At 37.6% G+C, this 23,009-nt stretch overlaps 1 long non-coding RNA gene across 1 annotated transcript in view; it reads right to left on the bottom strand.

Annotated features, from left to right (window-relative positions):
• The window catches only part of LOC122989330, an 86,850-nt gene that overhangs the window by 3,738 nt on the left and 60,103 nt on the right, over window positions 1-23,009 (bottom strand). The window lies entirely within an intron of this gene.

Raw genomic sequence — 23,009 nt, forward strand, 5'->3', positions numbered from 1 at the left:
ACAAAAAAAACAAAACTACCACACGATGAAGCCAGCGATTTGAAAACTTAAATAAATAGATCAGGGTTTTTTCTGCATTGATACTTTCAATCACTCTCAGTCGATTAAGCTAGATCCCCACTTTGACTTTTCTTTTTTTTAACCCTCACAGCTTCCTGTAGCTTAGCGACACATAGCGTCATCACCAAAAAAAAAAAAAAAAAGAGGATGTCATCGTCTTTTCCTTCCTCCCCCCCCACCCTCCTCTTCCTCCTCCTCCTCCTCCTCCACCATCATCATCACACAGTCTGAAGGTTTTATTTTTTATTTTTATTAGCTGACTTTTTGTGTTTTTTTGTTTTTTTTTCAAAAATAGGGAACTCAAAAAAATCCCTGACTCTATTACTTGAACTATATTGCATTGCTCACTGTTGAATGTCTTTATATGAAAAAAAAAAAAATTATACATTTATTAAAAAAGAAAACAAAAAAAAAAACAAAGAGTTCCCTTTTTTTTTGTTTTATGGTGAGCAGGGCTGAAGGTTTTTTTAGAGTTTTATGACAGATGTACAGTATTATTGGTTACAGGCAAAAGAAAAACGTAGAGCTACTTTAGGAGGGAAAGGAGGCGCTTTTTTTTTTTTTTTTTTTTTTTAAACTTTTTTCTCAGAGATATGTTCGGATCTTTTCCTTCACAGAGGGCTTGTCTGAAAATTGCACACATTCATCATCTTACAAGAGACTTTGTGTTCATATTTTACCTGTGATGTATGCATCCTGAGTCACATTTACACAGAGATGTCGTATCTATCATATATATATACTATATATATATATATATATATATCTATAGAAACTTAAGAGAAATGACAGTTTGAAGGCTTGTTTTGAGTCATAGTTTTTTTTTTTGTTTCATTCCCCCCCCCCCCCGAAACATTTAGACCAAAGATTTCAGTTCTTGTTAATCTTTCAGTTGATCATTGGAAAGGTTTCAGTGATGTTTTATTTTTTAAACTTTTATTTCCATTGCCTCGATATTATCAAAACAAGAGCAGATGAAACCATGTTGTTGTGTGAATGAGTCCCCCCCCCCCCCCCCCCCCCCCCCCCTCCCTCCCACCCCCCCGTACAGCTAGCTAGGATTGTTGGTTCATTTGTTTCTTTTTAAAAAAAAACAAAACAGGTAACTTTAATGGAACGTCAGGAAGGATCCGTTCTTGTTCAATGATGTCCCCGACGGCAAAAATCAATCAGATCTGCACTCGTCAGTGTGTTGTTGTTTTTTTTTTGCCGTTATAATAATAATAATAATAATATATGTGAACAGACTAAACTATTTACCAAAAGGAACAGACTCACAGCTTTTTCTCTCGCTCATATTACTCATATATTTGCACATTTTTGACGACCGTAGCTGGAGTTTTAGTTCGGCTTGCAGTTGAAAACGTTTCTATTTCTATGTGTTGAAAGTGTCCTGCAGAAATGTCTCGCAAACAAAAATATAATTTTTTTTTCCTTAAATTTTATGGCGATGTATTTTGTGTTTGGGGGATTTAAGACGTTTACACTGATTCTATAGATCCTCAGTATGTTTTGTGCAAAATATGTAAAATATTGATTTTAAATCGAACACTTTCTGCAGGACTTTTTCCCCCGTCGTGTTTCACTCCGCCACAACAACATGCAATATTCCCTTTTCTGTCCACCAGGGGGGGTTTTTTCGCGATGTTTTTTTTTCCTTCGGCTGCGTCGACCCCCCCTCCCCCGACTTACAGGTGTTTCCGGTCGTCGTAGTTACTAAAAACAGGCGGGAAAAGAAAGAAAATTTTTTTTTAAAAAGTTGCGAGGGTTAAGCGGGACAAACCAAAATATCCGTTCTGTCAAGTTTACTTTTACAGACTGTTTAGTTAAGTTTTCACTTTTTGAAAACTCTAACTCGAATAAACTCACAGGAAGCAGGTTTAGATTCACCTCTTAAGAAAATAAAAAGGTACACTTTGATCCAAAACACAGGTGCAGTCTCAGTCACAAAAAAGAAAAAAGGTACAATAAGCTTAAACTTTGTTACCTTTTTTTTTTTTTTTATTCTGAGTGTGTTTATACTCCACCACCAACCCCAGGACTGTTAAAAAAATAGCAACTGTCTGTTGTTCCTCTGCTACTACTATTATTATTACTACAGATACTACTACTACTACTACTCGCCCTCAAGCAGTTCTGCAAAGTTTTATTTGCAGCCGGGTTTGAATATGTTTGTGATTCTCACCGAGGAGTCGTGTTGTGTTCTTACCACTGCTTATCTGATCACAGTACCCAGCACAGCTTCGAGGAGTAACAGCTTCTTATATATATATATATATATATATATGAAAATAAAGAACTTTAAAAAAAAAAAATAAAAAACACAAAAAAACAAACTTAAAAAAAAAAAGATTTTTAAAAAAAAAAAGTGTATATGACACCCTTTCTTCCCCCTTTCCTCCCCTTTTACCCCCCTTTTTTGACATACGTACAGATCCAGCATGCATATTTGGTACTCTTGACTGTTGTTTTTTGTGTATAAAAGAAAAAAAAATGTTTTAAAAAAAAAAAAAAAAAAAAAAAAAAGATGTCTTTGGAAAAACAACTGTTATTTGTCTGTTTATGGTGTATTCAGATCTGAATTTAATAGCAAATTTAACATCACTGCTTACAGCTGAAACCAGTTCCGGTCCTTTCTGTGTCAGTCGTTCGATGCTATTAAAAAAAAAAAAAAAAAAAAAGACGTAAAACTGAGAAAGAGAAACGATCACGAAAAAGATTTTAGAAATACTGAAAATGTTCAAGGATGTTTTTAGTATTTCTCCCCTCATTACTAAACTTTATCCTAATTTCACAGATTATTTATTATTCTGTAAACTTTTTAATTTTTGTTTTAAGGCAACGATGCAAACACAGTTTTTATGTGTTGTGGTTAATGCTAATTTATTATGCGCTAATAAAATAAGCTAAAAAAAAAAAACTTCCAGAAATGAAGTTTAAAGACAGTTTGCTATCGGCTAACGGCACAAATTTGCATGTCAAGTTCCCCCAAATTTGACCTTGATGCACAAACTCCCTGCACAATTTGGTGAAAAAAGTGTCGCTGGTGTGAACAGAACCAAATACTGGACTGTTTCAAATACGGAAGACAAATACTCACTTCCTGTCTGAGTCCTCTAACTTCCTGTTTGGTGTCGGTCTCTTTCTCAGGGTTACCCTTCTGCCATACCTGCTCCCGGCTTTCTCTTGGTATTCTCTCTCTTTTGAAAAAGGTTTTCGGCCAATCACAGCACACTTTTATTTTCTCGTATCGGTTGCAATAGTTTGTCGGTTGTAGATTCTCCATTTGTTTATGAGCTGAACTCATGTACGTTTTTTTTTTTTTTTTTTTCCAGTGGAGCTCCACCATATTCAGTTCTCTTGCAGAATAAAGAAAATATTTTGTTGAAATACAAAACTTTTGAGTGTCTTTTATTTTGGTAAAATGAACTTCCTACGCTGAGCTTTCAGCATCTCACATGCAGCTGAAAGCTCTGAAAAAAAGGTATTAAGTGGACCTTGAGTGAAGAATATTGAGTCAAACTACTATTTTCAAGATGAATTAACTGCAGAAGGAAACATCTGCTGTTCAGCTGAATCATAATTCATTAGTTGATCAAAAGAGAAATTTATTGGCAACTATTTTGATGATGAATCAATCACCAATCAATCAATTTTCAAGCAGAAATGCCAAACATTTACTAGTTTCAGCTTCTCAAATATGAATATTTGCAGCTCTTCTTATTTTCTCTCTTCTTATTTTCTTATGGTAAATTAAAAATCATCTTGGAAGTTTTTTATAGAAAATGAATAGAAAAAGGATTAATTAAGAAGATAATTGTCAGATTAATAAATTAAATAATCAGTAGTTTTATGTACATCAGTATTATTTAGTAAAAGAAAGAGAAAAAGGCCTGTAATTTCAATTATGATCAGCTAAAATGAGCCTCAACAGTGAAATGCTGCTTACATGCTGAATGCACATGTAATAATAATAATCCAATAATATGATATACAGTATTTTATAACACTCTGAAAGGACCATTCTGTATAATAAGTAGTTTTACTTTTGATACTTACAAGTACATTTTGCTCATAATACATATTGATGACTGAAGAGCGAAACCTCCTATCTGAAAAATGCACTTTTTTGAGAAAACTAAAAAAAAAACCTTGTTGTTTTCTTGTAGAATGCTATTTGTTAAGGATACCCAATATATAACACACTGTGTTTGGACTATACAACTATATTATATGTTAACAATACTGTAATAAGGCAAGGCAAGTTTATTTGTATAGCACATTTCAACAACAAGGCGATTCAAAGTGCTTTACATAGAACACAAAAGGCATAAAACAGAATATAAAAGCAATACAAGTAAAAAGACTTATGAAAAATAAATAACCCTAATTAAAAAGAGTTAAATTTGGAAATAAAAAGAAGCTAAAAAAGGGAATAAGACAGATAAAACCAGAGAATAAAAGTAACAGTGCAGTGTAACTATACAAACCATACAAATAACCATACAAAGATACCGTAACAACACCACATAATATAGTAATATAGTCCAAAGACAGTGTGTTATGTATTGGGTATCCTTAACAAATAGCATTCTGCAAGAAAACAACAAGTTTTCTCAAAAAAAGTGCATTTTTCAGATAGGAGGTTTTGCTCTTCGGCCATTATTACGTACTTCTTTTTTTTTTACATAAGTGCAAGTTTTGATGCAGCAATTATATTTATATTTTTCTACTTCTGCATTTGTATTGAGACTAAAACTAACATGTAACTTATCAGCTACCAGAGTTTTAACTCAACTTCAGACATAATGTGCCAAAAATAAAAAGAAATGCAGTTTTTATCATGTTGCTACTTTGAACACTTGACAAGGATCTTAATCACATGTTGTGTAGATTTCTTCTCCTTTTAAACTGTTTAAATTGTTCTTAAAACACTTTTCTACTCATTATGTGATATGATGAACTCAGATTGCTTATTGGTGGATGAGCAGAATGGTTTTAGGAAAAACAGGACATGTACTGACCATATTGACCATATTTATATTATATCATCAGTGGTGAGAGCAAGACTACGTTTGCTCGTTTTGCTGATTTCAAGAAAGCCTTTGACTGGATCAATAGAGACCTTTTACAGTATAAATTAATATGTTCTGGTATTAATGGCAGATTTTATAATGTCAGCCTCCAGTTTCATGTCAACAGTTAAATAACTTTCTGACTGGCTGGTTTCCCCATTTGGACTGAAACTGGGAGACGTACTTTCCCCTTCAGTGTTTGCTTTTTATGTAAATCACTCAGCTGAAGAAATGAAGCAGGCCAATCAAGCAGTGATTGATAATATGAATTTAAGTGTTTTATTATATGCTGATGATATTGTGTTGATTGCAGAGACAAAACACAGATGATACATTTTAGAAAGCAACATGAACAGCAGAGTAAACATATATTTAAATATGGATCAATGCATCTAAAGTCCACTAGTTCATATCTTGGTTTGGTTTTTAATGGAAATATGTGCTTTTCAGAGGTGAATAAAATAAAGTCGTGTCCTGATCTCAGTTTTTCAACTCTCACTAAACTTTATGATTCAATCATCGGCTCAGTTTTATTTCACGCCGCAGGTGTGTGAAGTCTTTTAAAAGATGTTCCCGACACAGTAACACCGTCCATCCAGAATCTAAACCATGAAATGCTTTTTTCCCGAGGAGCATAAATTCACGATCTGTTGAAGGTTAACTGGGATGGAGTCATGTGTCTTGTAAAAAAAAAAAAAACAGAGTGTTGAAACGTCTTAATCAGTTGCCAGCAGAGGAACGACTGAACTAAAAAAGACCTTTAACTGGGATCGAACACACGGGTTATCCTCGGTCGAGAGACGTCGCTGCGATATCTATATCTACGTCTAATATACAGGACCATATATATATATATATAACCTCTGCCAGATATAAAAGCTCCTGAAGTGTTTATTATCATCTTGGTGTTGCTGAGGATGAATTCCATTTTATATTTCTTTGCCTTTTTGTTACAGTGACTTGTTTGTTTGAAAAGATCCAATTCAAAAAAAAAAAAAAAATCCCGATTTGTTCTGGTTGTCTGAAGCTGATATGTTGAGTTTTTTTGGCTTTTTAATATGAGATTTTTTTTTTTTTTTTTTTTTTTTTTTTTTGTTCTAGCTGAGATTTATAGAGGAGAGAGGTTTGGCTGCTGAGACAAGAGAACACTGCATCCCTTTATAACAGGACATTTCTTCCATGAAAACTAAATGTTCTGAAATGTTCTCTCCTCTTTTGAATCTGGGGAACCGTACATCATCATCTGTCATGTGGCCCATTCTGGTTATTATTATTATTATTGTCTACAGTCTCCTCAAAAGCACCAACAGTACAATGTCCACATCTCAGATATCCTTATTGATCATTTTTATTCTTTGTCAGCATTGTTTGTTGTGTATTTTTATGTTTCTCGTAGATTTGAAAAAGTCTTTTAATTCCCAGAAACCGACTTTATATGGAAACACAAGTTAAATGGAGTCTTTTACTTGTAGTTGTGTGTGTGTGTGTGTGTGTGTGTGTGTGTGTGTGTGTGTGTGTGTGTGTGAGCTCTAGTGATTGAGAGTGTACACTTATTAAAACACTATTTCTCCCAAACAAGAAGAATCCACCACATCATTATTCGTCTCTCTCTATATATATATAAAGCTTCATTCTGATGCCTCGTTTTTGTTTTTTTTTTATAAAAAAAAGGAGGCCGTGGCCCCTCTGTGGACTCACAACACACAAAAACCTTGAAACACGTTGCGGCGGCGGCGGCGGCGGGTGTAAAACCCCCACGGGACCCAACTCTTAAAAAGTACGGTCTCTTGTATTTGATCTCCTTCGCTTCTTCTTCCACTCTTACACTTTGAATTACAAATTCTATTCAATTAATTTTACATTTTTGCTCCATTTCCCCTTTTTTTTGGGGGGGGGGGCGTGTTAATTAAAAGCGTGGAGCGAGAGATACAGAGCGGCTGTAATTAGATCTCGGCGAGACATGAAACAGAGCAGCGGGGCGTGAATCACGGCGTTCCCGTTTCTGTTTCTGCTTCACGCTGACGGACGTGTGTGACATGTGCCAATCAAATCACAGGAGCAGGCACATAGAAAACACCGTGGCAGTCACATTACTTTCATATAAATATACAATTACTCACTAAAACACCTTCATCTTTGCTGAATCACACTCACATAATACTGTAACCTCCACTGACTCAACTGAAAGAGGTTTTCCTCGCTGTAATCATTCCTCCTGTTCATATTAAAAGATCCTTCAAATGTGCTTTTTAATGGAAGTGATGGAGGCCAAAATCCACAGTGTGTCCACACAGTCATTTAAAAGTCTCTGTGAAGCTTCTATTCAGCTTCATCAGTCTGAGTTAGTCATATCAAGTGGATATCTGACACATTTACAGTCTTTTTTAGCATCAAATTCCCTCTTTGTGTTTCCTCGGACAGTGTTTCCCTGTTGAGCTGCAGGTGGAAGTATAGTAACAAAAAGAGGAACTTTGGCACTAAAAAGACTGTAACGTTGAAAGATATCTACTTGATTTGACTCATTTGGACGCTGAAGCTTCATATTAGCTTCAGATAAACTTTTAAATACATTTTTTTTGCACAGAAGGAGGACTGTGGATTTTGTCCTCCATCACTTCCATTGTAAGGTCATTATGAAGGGATCTTCTAATGGTCAGTATGAACAGGAGGAATGATTACAGCAAGAAAAACAGCTTTAATGTTCATTTAGGCTCCTGACTGATGGTTTTAAGACACACTTGAAAAATAGTGAACTTACCCTTTAAATTACAGACGTATTCATTATGTATAAAAACCTCTTTCAGAGTGTTTTATAGTATTTTTCATATTTTGTTATTGGATTATTATCACTAATGTTGTACTGTAGCTGGTGGAGGAGGAGGAACTGGTAATCAGTTAATATACTGTTGTGTAGTTTATCATATTAATAAGGTATCAGATTTTATGTTTTGTATTTTAGATGTTACATCTTAATTTGACCAGTAACAACAGCTGTCAAATACATGTAAAGCAGTAAAAAGTATAAAGTAGCATAAAATGGAAACACTCAAATGAAGGTACAAGTACAAAGTAAATGTACTTAGTTACTTTTAATTACTGAAAATAAGAATTATCAACTTGAGTGCACAACAGAGCAGAGAGTCATTCTGCAAAATGTGATTCACTTTTGAAACAGAAACATTGATAATTTATAACATTATCCCCTTTTTTATTTTCCAAATGAATAAAGCGTGTATGTAGTTGTTGTATTTGTTTATCTCAGAGGTTGTTTTTTTTTTAAGGTTTTAGTCCAACAGTTACTGCATGAATTGGCTTTAAGTGTGTTACAGGCGTTCATGTAATAACTTTAGCGTTCGTCTGTCTGTTTTAGCACCACTACGGTTTATTGCCAAATACCTGCAAACCTCTTCAGATTTTTTCCCCTTTTTTCTCTCCGTGAAACAGGAAGTAGGTGAAGTTCTGCCAGAACTGGCTGCTCTGCGCCAAATATCAGCACATTAGCATTTTCACTGTGAGCATGCAGACATTTAAAGAGCGTCGAGAGCCGTTAGCGTCGCTGCAGACTCGTCTCGTTCAATTTCTGTTAATGTCTAAATTGTTAATTTTGTAAACATCTCTCCCGACTAAGAAGTTATGCATTTTTATTTCATTTTTATACAGAATCTAAAACATTGGAGTCATCAGTCAGTTAGTGAGTTCCTGGTCTACAGAAGTTCATAAGAGTCTGTGCATGTGTTAATAAGTAGATACTATATATATTTATGTACAGTGTGACAGGAAATCAGCTTCAAATCAACTTGTTGTTGACTTAATAAACTGAGAAACAGTTGCACAGCGAGCAAACAGAGACGGCAGGAAATAGCAGCGCTGCAGCATAAACAGGGACAGACAGCATTATGTACTCAGTCATAATTCATAAATTAATACGATATATATCTCTAAACTTTAATAAACTTTTATAGATCGGCTTCATGATGCACAGAGATTAAAGACATTAACACTACATGCATAATATATTTTCTGTATATTTGTTTTGCTGCAAATTAGATCTAAAAGTGACTTAATTGATGGTTTTCAAAGCTATAAACTGGTAATAAGAACTGCTTTGACCTGTGACTCAGCAGTTTTTTTTATTTCTTGCACAGTCATGTCAGTGTAATGAGTAATGAGTAACTCATCGCAAGTACAGTCAAATGTTTTTATTTAACATAAATTATGTTTCGGTTTCTGTAAAGCTCCGATAAATAATGTTTTTGACAGCGGATGAAGTCATCAGATGAATGATGAGACTCAACACATCTGCTGTTGGGAGCATTGGAGGGACGATTTGTGTCTAGTTCACATTTTTGTTGAATCATGTAATCAGACTCCAGCGGAGGAGTTTTTATATTTTCTGCTGTTTTGTTTCTCTGAATTCAAACAAAAAGAGCAAAGCAACGAGCCGACGCTCAAGCAACCAATCACAGCGTTTCTTTACGATAACTTCCTGCGTGTCACGTACATACAGTTTAATGATGCGGAGCAAAAATTAAATGTCACAAAAAAGAAGTAAACAAAGAATCACATGTAAATAAGAAAGTATAAGCAGTAAGTAGTGAAAGTTATTAAATGTAAACATAAGAATAAATGAGTGAAGCAGTGGTGAGGAAGCTTCCCACTATGATAAAACAACCACCAGTTAGTGCGACTGGTGGTAAATACATAAAATAAGCAGAACAGCAGAAAGGTCACTGGGATTAACTGTATGTCTTTAAAAGGTCACATTACAGCTGAAAATGACAACAGAAATAAACAAGTTTCACATCTCTGCAGTTAAAAATCAACTGCCGGTTGTTTACCTGGAAGTTACTGCTGTTGTTAGTGTGACGTGTATTTATATATATATATATATATATATATATATATATATATATATATATATATACATATATACACAGGGTCGGTCAGGATCTAATGTTAATTAATGAAACTATCCAGCAACGTTTCGCTCCTGAAATATTTTTTTAGACAGACAAGCAAAAAATTAATGGTTTAATTTCTATTCTAATTGTTGATTTGAAGAGTGAAACCAGTGGGTTACGTTCTTAACTCACATGAAAAACAAAATAATTTGTTTATCCTGTTTATCAGACAAGTTGAGCAGCTTTGGACGGAGGGTCCTGTGTCCAGTCTGCCAGAAAATACAGGACGTCAGCTGAGTAGGTGGTCCTTCAATGTGTCCCAGGATGCATTGCGTTTACACTACTGAAAGAATGTGGCCACATGCGGCCGAGACCACCTCCGAATGTGATCTGAGTGATCGGATCTCAATCCGTCCTCAATGCGTCTTGGGTGCGTTTACATCTGAACTTAAAGCTGTCCACTTGTGATCGGATCACCTGAGACGGATGTTAATACCAGGTGTAAACAGGGCCTGAGAGAGCAAAGTCAAACTGGATTCAGCTTCCAGGTTCTCTTCCAGAAGTAGGAAAAACCTCATTTGACATTTAAAACAACTCTAATAACTAGAAGTCCAGCCGTAGATTAAACCCTTTCTTAACAGTATGACGTGTGTCTCACTGCATATGTTTAAATAAGGATGGTAGCTTTCTGAAAAACAATCTAATATTGTTATTTATTCAATATTTATGCTTGTAGCGGCCACTAATGAACACAATTTCCCATAAGTCCTGAGGCCCAAACGCACTAAAAGCGACACTTGACGTGCATCACTTGACGCTCATATGGCGCACTGCCAGCGGAAATACAGAGGAGGAAACTGAAACTAAGAAACAGTAAATCATCTGTTGAGTGTTTAATGGTTATTTATTTATGCTATAAAACATAACTGCTGTGAAATAATCAGAATATAACGTTTTATTTCTCTCATTCAGAGGTTTTGTTCTCATCACCGCTCGACCACCGCTGTCCTGCTATCTCTCTCTCTCTCTCTCTCTTTCTCTCTCTCTCTTTTTCAGCTGCACAGAAGAAAACTTTGGGCGCCGTGTCGTCATTCATGTCGTCACCTCATAACTCTTTTGGTGTGTTCGGCCATTAAAAAACAAAAAGTGTGCTTCAAAACAGGCGCATCAGACGCTTCGAGTGCGTTTGGGCCTCGAGACGTTTGCTGACTTAACGGCACGGCTCGACAGAAGAGGCTAGAACTAGTTTTTTCATGCGAGCTGTAGTTTTTCTGTGCTCATAAAATCACAAAGGTTTCAACGTTTTTCAGAAAGACGAATGTAAGAAACGCTGAACGAGAGAAGTTACAGAAGGTAGACAGGAAGTGAGGTCATGACTTTGGCTCTGTGTAACTACCCTGAACATCATATCCAGAGGTCAAACAAAGAAGCAGACGTTCTCACTTCATCAATAGACCCCCCCCCCCCCCCCCCCCCCCACTCCCCCCACACACACACAGCCTTTTGTTCCACGCAGGCGTCTCTCCACCATCACAGAAATTAATTGCCTCATACCGACTCATCCCGCATTGATCATACAGATGCCACGATACACATCCAATTAGCATGTCAATTAACGAGGCTTTATCAGGGCTTCAGAGGGATCCGGAGCCTGTCGCCGGCACTTCATCTGCAGCATCATGAGAATAAAATATCTGCAGATATGTTGTTTGACAAGATTAACGACTTTAATCTACAGATCTGGACCGGGGGACACCTGGCGGAGAACAATAGAGCTTCACATCCTGCAGCTCAGCTCCGTGTATGGATGAGCGGACAGAGACGTGGAAGGAAGGGATTACTTCCACCCTCCATCTGTGTACTCATGATCTCTGTCATATGTGAACTCAAGATGAAGACACACAAATACACACGCAGCAGGATTACACGCTTAAAAGCAAACACCAATCCCATTATAATAATGTTCATACAACAAGTCTGATCAAATAATTGATGTGTGACGGCTGGATTTATGTGAATTTCCTTATTTCCAATGTCATAAGAGGTATTTATATTTAATTATCATTACAAAACTCTAATGTAAAAGGCATGTGTTGATAATTAAACCTATTTCTGCACACTGCAATACACTATGATCAATTATTACTCTTCTGAAGAGCATTAATTATTATATATAAACTTTTAAAAAACCCTGCATCTATTTTAATATTCTACATCTGCAGCTTGTCATGACGATAGTTTCAGTTTCTTCACATCAGTGACTCTGTGTGTCTTTGTGCTCGATATGTAATTATACAACACAAAGCTGGCGGCTCTGTGAGGCTGAACACAGCGGCGCTTTGAGCTTAGCAGTGATGTCAGCAAGCTAACATGCTGCACGATATTATCGGCGCGTCATCGGTATCGGCCGATATAAGCTCTAAAATGAAATTGATTATGAGAGGCCTTCCCTCCGCCGCCTGACTGTGTTTCCCTCCACAGACTGTTTCATCCTGACGGTCCCCGTGTTTCCTCCGCAGGCTGCGCTTCACTCAGCTGCGAAGGCTAGCTAGCTTCCCTCTGGCCACGCTGCTGCTAACCCTCCGCTAGCCTCTCAGCTAACGTTAGCCCCGGCTCTCCGTGTGGATCCAACCGGAGCACCGAGCCCCGGTTTGTTATTCAGGTTAAAGTGGGAGGAAGCAGCTGCACCGTCAGGGAGAAACAGTCCGTCAAGGTGCTGCGGTGTTCGGCTGCACAGATGAGAAATCCCTCGGCTGACAGGATGTACCACTCTGTTTGGAGGGAAAAAAATCTTTTTGGTTTATAACGGCGGTTGTCAACCAGCGTATTAGTTGCATTACCGCCACCTTCTGCTCCGGAGTGTGGACCAGAGATTAAATCTTATACATTAATCCTGTCTGTCTAATAAACTCAAAGAAAACTCTGCTGCTGCTCCCACCTGGCAGGTTCATTAAAGTTTTAACACTGAGCTCCTGAACTCCAGTCTTCCTAAATTCTTCCTTCATATATTGTCTTTCTTGATCATACTTTGTACAATCTTACATGCATAATAGTCTCCTCAGCCAGCTGGTAAAAAATATGTGCATATATCGGCATCAGCAATCGGCCACAATGAGTTGGAAATATCAGCTTATCGGATATCGGCAATAAATCCAATATCATGCATCCCTAATGCTGATGTTTAGCAGGTATGATGTTTAACACCTTAATTATCTCAGTTCAGCATGTTAGCAGCAGAACGTTGTTAGTTTTTTGCAGAATATTAGTCAAAAACCAAAGTATTTCACTATTTATAATACAATATACTATTCCTTACTTACTGAAAATTACCAAAATATCATTAGTCTGATAAACCAGAAATGTGAAAATGTGAGAGTTGTGAAGAAGAAGAAATCTGTTTGGTCCAGAATCTAAATGCCATTTCAAGGTTTTTACCTTAAAGTGAACTTTCTTTTAGTGACATCTTCAATGTTCCTTTATGTAAAAACACAGAATCAGAATCAGGTTTACTGCCAGCTAGCTTTCCACAGATGCAGAATAAAGTTCTCTGGCACAACTTCACCTACTTCTAAGGTGCACGGAGAAGAGAAAGAAGTCCAGCAACACTTGTAGTATGAAGAACAACATTATTAGTTGACCGATGACTTTCGGCTTGTGGCCTTCATCAGAGTCATCATAAAACACATTACAAACAATATTTAAATAAAGTAAGTTCGGTATGAAAAAAGGTAAAAAAAAAAAAAGTTTAAAAAAATATATAAAAGACAACCAATCATATACACCCAGACTCATATCAGCCAATGGGGCATCTACAGAGATGGGTTGGATAAATGGTCATGTGACTTCAGGCCAATCGTTGTCCAAGAAGTCACATGGGTGACGCCATATTTTGTCCGTTAACTAGAAAGGTGCAACTAGAGGTTGGTGGTACTTGGGTTTTTTGTTAATCCAAAAACGTGCCTATTAGATATAAAGCATACATTAGAAACACTTTGATTATGATAATAACAATAATAATAATAATAATAGTAAAGATAAAAAGCTTTATAAAGTGCTCGGTTTGCACATACAAGGAATTTGCTTTGGTGTTGTGGTGCATAATACAAACCACAGGTCAACTAATCATTAATTATTAATTATGTCAAATATATTCTAAACTGACAAAAGCTGTTTACAATATAAACACACAATAACTATATTAATTATTTCATCATTATCAAGATGAAATTGGAAGGCCAGTTATTATGAATGAAAACTCAAAATGCTCCATTATAGTAATTGGAAACAACAGCTGAAATAATCTAAAACTGACTCAGAAATAAACATTAAACTGCTGAATTTTAGCAGTTTTTTCTCGACTTTAGCAGTTATGTGATTCTGAACCACATGTTGTGCATCATACTTGACTTTTCCCCTTCTTCTTCTTCTTCTTCTTCTTCTCTTTTTTTTTTTTTTTTATGTCGTCTTGTACTTTTGAATTTGTATTAAAAAGGACCAGAGTTTCTCAAACACGGCGGTTCATCTTTTGTACTAATGATTCAACCAGGAGAGTTTCCACATCAGTCTTGGAAGTCTACGTCTATGAGAAAAAAAATAAAAAAATAAAAAAATAAATAAATAAATAAATAAATGGGGACTTTTACTTCCAGAAAAGCCTGAATGCCTGAAATAACTCCACCAACTTAGCTGCTCTATTTAGCCCGAACGAGCCTCTTCACCCTTAATAAAAGTTTCCAACTGCTCTGTTGAAGTGGACATTTTCTCCTGTTGACTCTCGTTCAACTGAGCCTTGATGTTTTCTCTTCTTTTTACTGGATTTCAAGACCTTTACAAACTTGATCTCAGGCTGCCAGGGTTTTTTTTTTTTTCCAATTATAGTTCTTCCCACTTTTCGAGATGCTTCAACACGACGCTCACAGTTTCTCAAACTGTGAGGCAAAGCTTTTCATGTCTGGCAGTAAAATGACAGCTTGGTCGTGAGCTGATATTTTCCTCTCAGGATGACTGCAGAGTGTCTGAGAAGTGTTAAATGTTTGTGTTTAAAAGGAGCTGCTGCTAATTAGCCATCGCTCACATTCCTGATGGGACTCTTAATTAAGTGTTTTTTTGCACTTTGCACTGAAAAGCCCGACTAGTTAATATATAATGTATATGAATATCATTAAGGGGGGTAGATGTGGTTCTTAAATTAGGGGACATAATGAATGCACTTTTCTGCATTTACACACATGTATATGAATCAAGCAAATAACACATTATGATTAAACTGGTTATTGAGCTTTTACATTGTGGTAATGCAACAATAAATTGAAATGTTATGTAAATTTGTGTCTTTTTACTGTTAGTTTCATGTTGTATTTGCATCAAGAATAAAGTACTGGGAGAATATTAAGGATTACGGATTCGTTAAAATGACACTAAAGAGGTGTAAGTACCCTCTTCAGTCTTTATTAGTGTCTGCAGATCGTCTATCCGACCTATCAGAGAGAGGAAGGCAGACCAGACGTACAACCCAGCTGCTTGTAAAGCTTCTTGCTGTGAGCAAAAAGGAAATAACTGAAGGCGACCTCGATAAGCATATCAATATTTCTGTTCAGTCACGGCTCCTGCGGGCCGGACAGTCAGAGGACACGGTGTAGAGACGTTTCAGTGAGTAAATCAAACTGATACTTGCCAGAATATTACAAATACTGAGGTCAGGAACCAACAACGCCCTCCAACTGAATTAACTGTCTCAGATCTTAATACCCTACTACTAGATCGTTTTTTCCAGTAAACTTCCCAGGGAATTAAAGACCAGTTAAATAAAGCGTTACTGTTTTTATTTCCCAACATGAAGTTAGAAACCCTGTTTTAAAGCCTTCCCAGCACTGCCATGGACACAATACTTTAAAAAGAAACTGTTGAATGTAAGAGACTACAGCCATATAGCACACAGTTGATTTAGTGCATATTAGTTATTGGAAATATTTGTGTGACAGGCTAATTGTTGCTATTTTTCATTTTTGGTGACCGACTTTATTAGTTTTTGATTAGTTTTACACCGTTCACACAGAACAGGAGACGCATGTATTAATACAACTGGCTGCCAGATGATTGCAGAAGACAGAAAAGAGGAAATGACAACAAAAAAAAAAAACACACAACTCGCCACGTTGCAATCATAAAAACATGTCTCATGTCCCGTTTAATTGACTGAACTGACTGCCCTCTATAATTAACCTCATTGTCTGTGACTCTGGTGGATCGACTGCATCCCTGCAGTTCAGCTCGCGGCCGTTTTACTATAATTTCCCATCATCCCTGAGCTCCACCGAGCTCCTGGAGGAGGACGAGGAGACGGATGAGCAGCACCTGTTGATTGACAGCTGTACAGTAATGAAGTTCAGCTGTACGGCAGCAGAGAAAGAAGCTGTATTCTGTCTGTATTCTCTATAATTCAAAAACAGCCGGACCGCTGATTTATCTACAGGGTCGCCGCCTGCAGCGGGTCGACTCCCCTCCTCCCGAATCAACATCACCGTAATGAGCTCCTGCTCTGCCTACACCTCCCATCCATCCCTCCACACCTCCACATTCTCCCAAATAACCACAATTTTCCCCTCCATCATTCCCTCAGTCTTTCCCACCCCATCTCATCTTCCCACAACCTCAGCTTTTCAGCAGGGGGAGAATTAGGAGGAGGAGGAGGAGGGAGGAGGGAGGAGGGAGGAGGGAGGAGAAGGTCCGGGCATGCTCTCGAGGCACAGCAGGCAGGCACCGAGCACCGTGGCGGCAGCAGGGGAATAAATTAGAGGCAGACACAGAGAATAATAAAGTGATAATGAGTTTTCAGCTGGCCGTCGTGCCAACCCCGGGCACAGCCCAGCGAATATTTACCACCCTGCTAATAAGTTGTGGTGAGGACTGAATCAGCGGACATGCCAGGAGAGGAGGGCTGGCTGAAAGACAGATGAGAGGAGGAGGAGGAGAAAAAAGAACAGGGAGGAGGAGGAGGAGGAGGAGGAGGAGGAGGCTGCACACTAAGCAGAATATATGCAAACACACCCGAGGGACTTCATATAATGTATATACATGATACACATATATGATGTATATATATGGTAGCATGGAGAGCAGGAGGGGGAGGGTTTAATAGTGTCAACTACGCCACCTCTGGGAATTATTACCCTGAGGGAATACTTGAATTTAACCACTTTGGGACCTAAAAAAAAAAAAAAAAATTAGAGTAGAGTCCCACCTCAGAACTCACCTGTTCAAACTGGTATACTCTCTAGAACTGGACACCTGTTTTATGCTGATGCTTTGTTTTAATTGATGTTTTTTTTTATTCTTTTATGCTTTTATTTCTTGTAAGGCGCCTCCAAATAAAATGTATTATTATTAGTAGTAGTAGTAAAGGAACAGGTCACACAAGCCGACAACACTCGACTGACATGTGATTCCAAAAATGAGCAATCATTTTATTTATCAATATATTAGATTTAAAATGACGGGCGATCTCTAAACTTTAAAATACAAAAACAGGACTGCAACCAGTTAACATCAAGCTATTTATAAATGCCCTGCTGATGGTCAACTGTAATTAAAACCACTGCAAACACACACAGCTGACCAGTAAGTAAGAAAAGGGGACCTAATATAACTAAACGATAAATAAAACCACATGAACTTCAAATAAACTTAAAGAGAAAAAGAATAACTGAAAGCACACGCTGCGCAGCGTCCTACACTTCAGTTCACTCCTGACTGAACTGCGTGCAGACGGAGCCGCAGGGGCCGAAACAGTTCAATGCAAAAAAAAACAATAGAAGTAAAAACCAGTCATCGATATACAGCTGAGACAGAACAGCTGACGCAGAAATGTAAGAACAGACCAGCGGAGACAAAACAAAACCAGCTGTTGTAGAAATGTAGATCTATAGAGACAGCTGATGTAGTGATGTAAACACAGACCAGCAGTGGCTCAGGGAGGGAGGGAGTGTGTGTGTGTGTGTGTGTGTGTGTTAGGGGGTTGGAAAGGGCTTCAAAAATACCTGCAAAGTTCGCTACACAATAAAACTACCAACTGAGAACTACACCTGAATTAAAAAGTGATGCAAACTCACGTAAACACACCAAAGCTGCAGTTCAGCTGGAGGCCAAAATAAAATAAAATGAATCCAGCCCACCTTGACACACAAACAAAGCTAAGCAACTTTACTCTGAGTCTGCAGCCAGAAGATGAGCAGAAGCAGATTTAATGCCAATAGCACACGCTGTGAACGTAAATGAACTGTAGAAATGGACACCTTATAATCGCTGGGAGGCCAGATCGTGAGGAAACATGGCAGACATGCCAGTATCCCAAACTGTGCACAGAAACTAAGCTCCAGGAAGAGGAAGAAATGTCCATCTGAGGAGCGGTTACCTGTCTAGATATAACGCTAAACGGTGCCGCCCGGTAATTAAGGCTCAGATGAATCATTGAAGCCAACCTGGTGACAATTTAGTGGGCCGGAAGAAAGGAGAAAAACCTAATCTGCAACATGAGTACATATAGTTTTACACACTACTTCTTCTAAGAAGAAGAAGACGATGGAGGAGGAGGAGGAGAATGAGGAGAAGAAAAGAAAGAAGAAGGTGAATAAGGAGAAAGAGGAGAAGAAGAGGAGGAAGGAGGAGAGAAAAAAGCAAGCAGGAGAAAAATAAGAAGTAGGAGAAGAAGAAAAAGAATAAGGAAAAGGAGGAGGAGGAGAAGTAGAAGAGGAGTAGAATAAGGAGAAGAAATTGTGGTGCACCTGCAGATCTGCACACTAAGCAGAATATACACACACACACACACACACACACACACAAATGAATATAAAGGAATACACACAAACACACCTGGGGGAGTAAAGGTAAGATGTATCTATGTAGTACAACATGGGCTCACACACACACACACACACACACACACTCACTCATACTGCAGACTCTCTCTCCGTGTGTGTGTGTGTGTGTGTGTGTGTGTGTCTGCATACTGTGCATTTCTCTATAGTGTATTTACATTACATTAGCATATATGTATTGAACATGCATGTCTGACTACTTATACAGCAAACCTGAACATCTCCATCCTGTATCTGCATACATCTGCATCATCACCGTCTGATTTATGTCTCCTCGTATCTCCTCCATATGTATCAAGGTATCGCTGTGTTCTGTCACATCAGTACATCAGTATTAAAATATATCAACAGTTCAAGTTGTTGACACGTTACAGAAGATTGTTCACTTGGTCACATGAAAGTAGCTTGATGAATTATAATTCTACTTGAGTTTTGAAGGAGGAAAAGTAATGAAATAATGATGAAATAATGTAGTGATATAAACCATTGTTCATTTTTTGTGATAAATTATCTTTTATTATTTATTATTATATTTTATTATTTATTCATTCATGATGAACTATTTGATATTTATTTTAATTTTAAGACTTAGATTGCATGACTTTGATGATGCACCTAGCATTAGCCTTTAATTACTAGCATGTAATCAATTTTTAGTTTCTTTTTGCCGTGTATGTGCTTATGTTTTATTTGTTTTCCAGCATTTTGCTAAAAATGTTAAAAGTGATAAAGATCCTTAATTTGCTTGTGTTGTATCTGGAATATTTTTGCATGATTTCCAGTTAAAACTCTTTATTTATCTTCTACTGGTCCTTTATGCAGCCCCTCAGTTCAGCCTCTGTCTGAAACAGGCCGTTTTAGCTCCTGTCTCTTTAAGACCCGCCTCCCGATGAGCCTGCTCTGTTCTGATTGGTCAGCTTCAGGAAGCTGCATCACGGTAGACCTCCAGTGGCTCTGGAGGTAACGTAAACAAAACATGAAACAAACAGCAGTTGTAGCTGTAGGTTCTTTACTCAAAATGGGAACTTCTCAAACAAATCTATACTCTATTCATCTATACACAACAGTATAAAAATCACAAAATGCTGATATGTCCCCTTTAAAAGAGTACTCCATCAATTTAGCATCGCACTCCTATAACATCATTACTCATGATGGACAGTTTTTTTAAATATATTTAAAGGATAAAATCAATGCAGCTGAACCAGAGATATAGTCTTTTTTCATTCCATGTATTCCTTCTTCTTTGTCAAAACCTGGCGCCTACATTACCCACAATGCAACTCGACCACCGACAGTTCAGTTTGGAGACTGTGGTGTGTTATGCTAGTAGCTGCTAGCCTCCAGCAGAGATAAGGAGCTACTTCTCTCTGACTCCACAACTAAAAAAAATTTTTTTGTCTCTTGTATTGACTCAAGTGACATCACTTGAGGCAGTTTATCAGATTTCCCACAGCTCCCTCCGGAGACACAAAAGGCTTCTTATTAGTTTTTACACAGAAACACCTGGAAACACACACTGAGGTGGAAAATCAGTTCCAGAATAAAACAAATGTGTGCAAATATTTACCAGACTCCAACACACACATGCACACACTTATTAGTCACAGACATACATCTGCCACAGCTGCGCCGCCTGACTTTATTCATACACCTAAGCACCATCCAAAACCTTACATTAAAAGTACAAAAAATCCACCTTCCAATAACTAAAAGGCTGTTGTTTCTTCGACTGTTCAATGTTTCTTGAACAGGTGTAGAGACATGGATGTAAAAAGAAGAGATGTTGTGGTTTTAGCGGCAGTTAGCATTGGAGCTAACTCTACTTCTGCTGATTTTAGGATTGACTGGTGACTAGCGGCTAGCATGCTAGCTAACAAGATATAACATGCAAGTCAGAAAGCTTTGGGGTCACTTTTAATGGAGCTAAACTGGTAGTTTATAGCTGTTTCTGGTCTTTATGCTAAGCTAGGTGAAAACACACACTAAGATTCAACTGATATCTATTTTCTCAGGGAAAAAAAAAGCTAACAAGAGTTGTTCTTTAACTCTAAATTTGCGTGCAGATCTGAGAATCTGAGGATCTGAGCACTGTTTCCAGCACTGAGTGAAACTCTCTCCATATGATGACGTGTTTCATCTGGACAGCACGTGCTGAGCAGTGAAGGCAGCTCTGTCTGCTTCTCTCTGAGGTGGGCTCCGCTGAAGCTCCGTGACTTTAAAGGCTAAAAATCACAGGTGTTCCTCCTCACATGCCAGCCGCTCGCTCCAGACGAAGGCCAGTCTTTTAACTCTTCTTCCAGTACGTTCTAACACACACACACACACACACACACACACACATAATGTACGAACACACCGCCCGCCCCATAGCTGCCCTATAACAGCTCCATTCACAGCGCCCAAAAATAACAACACAGTAGGCTGGCAGGGGTTGGGTCCACCTCCATCCCCCGATCCTTTACTCCTTTCCTTTCATATTCAGTTTTCTTTAACGCTCAATAAATGTTGACTTTATTTTGGTTCTGCTGAATTCCTTAATGAGGCCCTCGGCTTCCACGGACCAGACCAGGCGATTCCAGCTGCCTTACATGGTCAGAAAGAAAGAAAGTCTTTTTTACATACCTTCAACACTCCCATCTTCTGTCTCTTTCTCACTTAATCCGTCTTCTCTTCCTTTTTATTATTATGTACGAACTAAAAAAAAACGTCTGTAAATCTCCTCGTTAAAGTCAACGATGTGTGTCTCCTTAATTTATTTTGCTCATTAAATCTACTTCGCTCAGATTAGGAGGAGATGATGCAGATAAAGGGGACAAATTTGAGAAGCAAACTATGTGCCAGAAGTATGCGGACACCCCTGTTAGCGTAACTTTTAGCAACAGTTTGTCCCTCTTTCAATATAACAATGCCCTCATGCACAAAAGCCAGCTCCATAAAAGAAATGGTTTTCCCCCAGTGTGGTGTGGAAGAACTTGACTCGACAAGTCTTAAAAACTCAACGACAACTATCGACATCATTTTTCGGTGCCTTCCAAAACTGCTTAAAACCACATTTGAAAAATAAATATGTTTTATGATGTGACAACGCTATGGTTAAAGTCTGGTCGGGCTTAGGGAACAATCATGGTTTGGCTTAAATAACATCTTTGTTAAGGTTGGGTTAAAATTTACCACTTCCTCAAAGTTAGGAGGACGTTTGTCGTCATGGTTACAATAATAACCATGTGATTATCATGGTCATGGCTTTTAAAAAAAAAAAAAAACAAAAAAAACAGTGTTAACTCGCTGTTGTAAATGGGAAACAGACAGCTCTCATATTAAAGTCTGATGTTTTATTAAGCCATCCATCCATCCGCGACTTCCTCCCTTTGTGGACGTTGTTGTTCTATGATAACGTCATCTGATCTCCTCCTTCGCTCCCGTCATAATTACTACGACCTCTAGGGGGCTTCTGTCGTTTTTTGGGACATTTGCATAAATGACCTGAACCCCGTCCGACACCTCTGAGATCAACTGGAGTCACTGTTGGACCTCATTAATCAACCCAGTCTGCTAGAATTTACATTTATTTACGTTGTGCTTCAAGTCAGACTTGTTTCTGCATTAAACCAAAACCATGATCTTCCCCCAAACCTTTACCAAATGCTGCCAGAGTCTAAACATAACCATAAAAAGTTGAATAATGCTATAGTTTCTAACAGCAGATATTGTTCTGCAAGATCAGATATTTACATAAAAAAACATTTTTGAAATGTGTCATTATGTAGAAAGAAAACATCATTCAGTCAGTATTACCTATCCAGCAAAATGCATTTGCTGTTGCAGTTTAGTTGTTTTAGTAATAAATGCAGCTCAAAGTGCTTTATAGAAAGAGGTAAAAACAAGCAAGCAAAAAAAAGATATTTTATAATATTAAAAGAAAGGAGAAATACAATAAACAATAAAAAACTACAGTGATAAAAAGAGGTAAGAGGATAAAAGGAGGTAAAATCATGAGATAAAAAAAGACAAAACAGGTCGTCAATAAGCTGATAACAGTAATAAGGTTGAGTTAATTAAAAGCAAGACCATAAAAATAAGTTTTGAGCTGCTTCTTG

The sequence above is a fragment of the Thunnus albacares genome, chromosome 9 (genome assembly GCF_914725855.1).
Source record: "Thunnus albacares chromosome 9, fThuAlb1.1, whole genome shotgun sequence".
NCBI lineage: Eukaryota > Metazoa > Chordata > Actinopteri > Scombriformes > Scombridae > Thunnus > Thunnus albacares.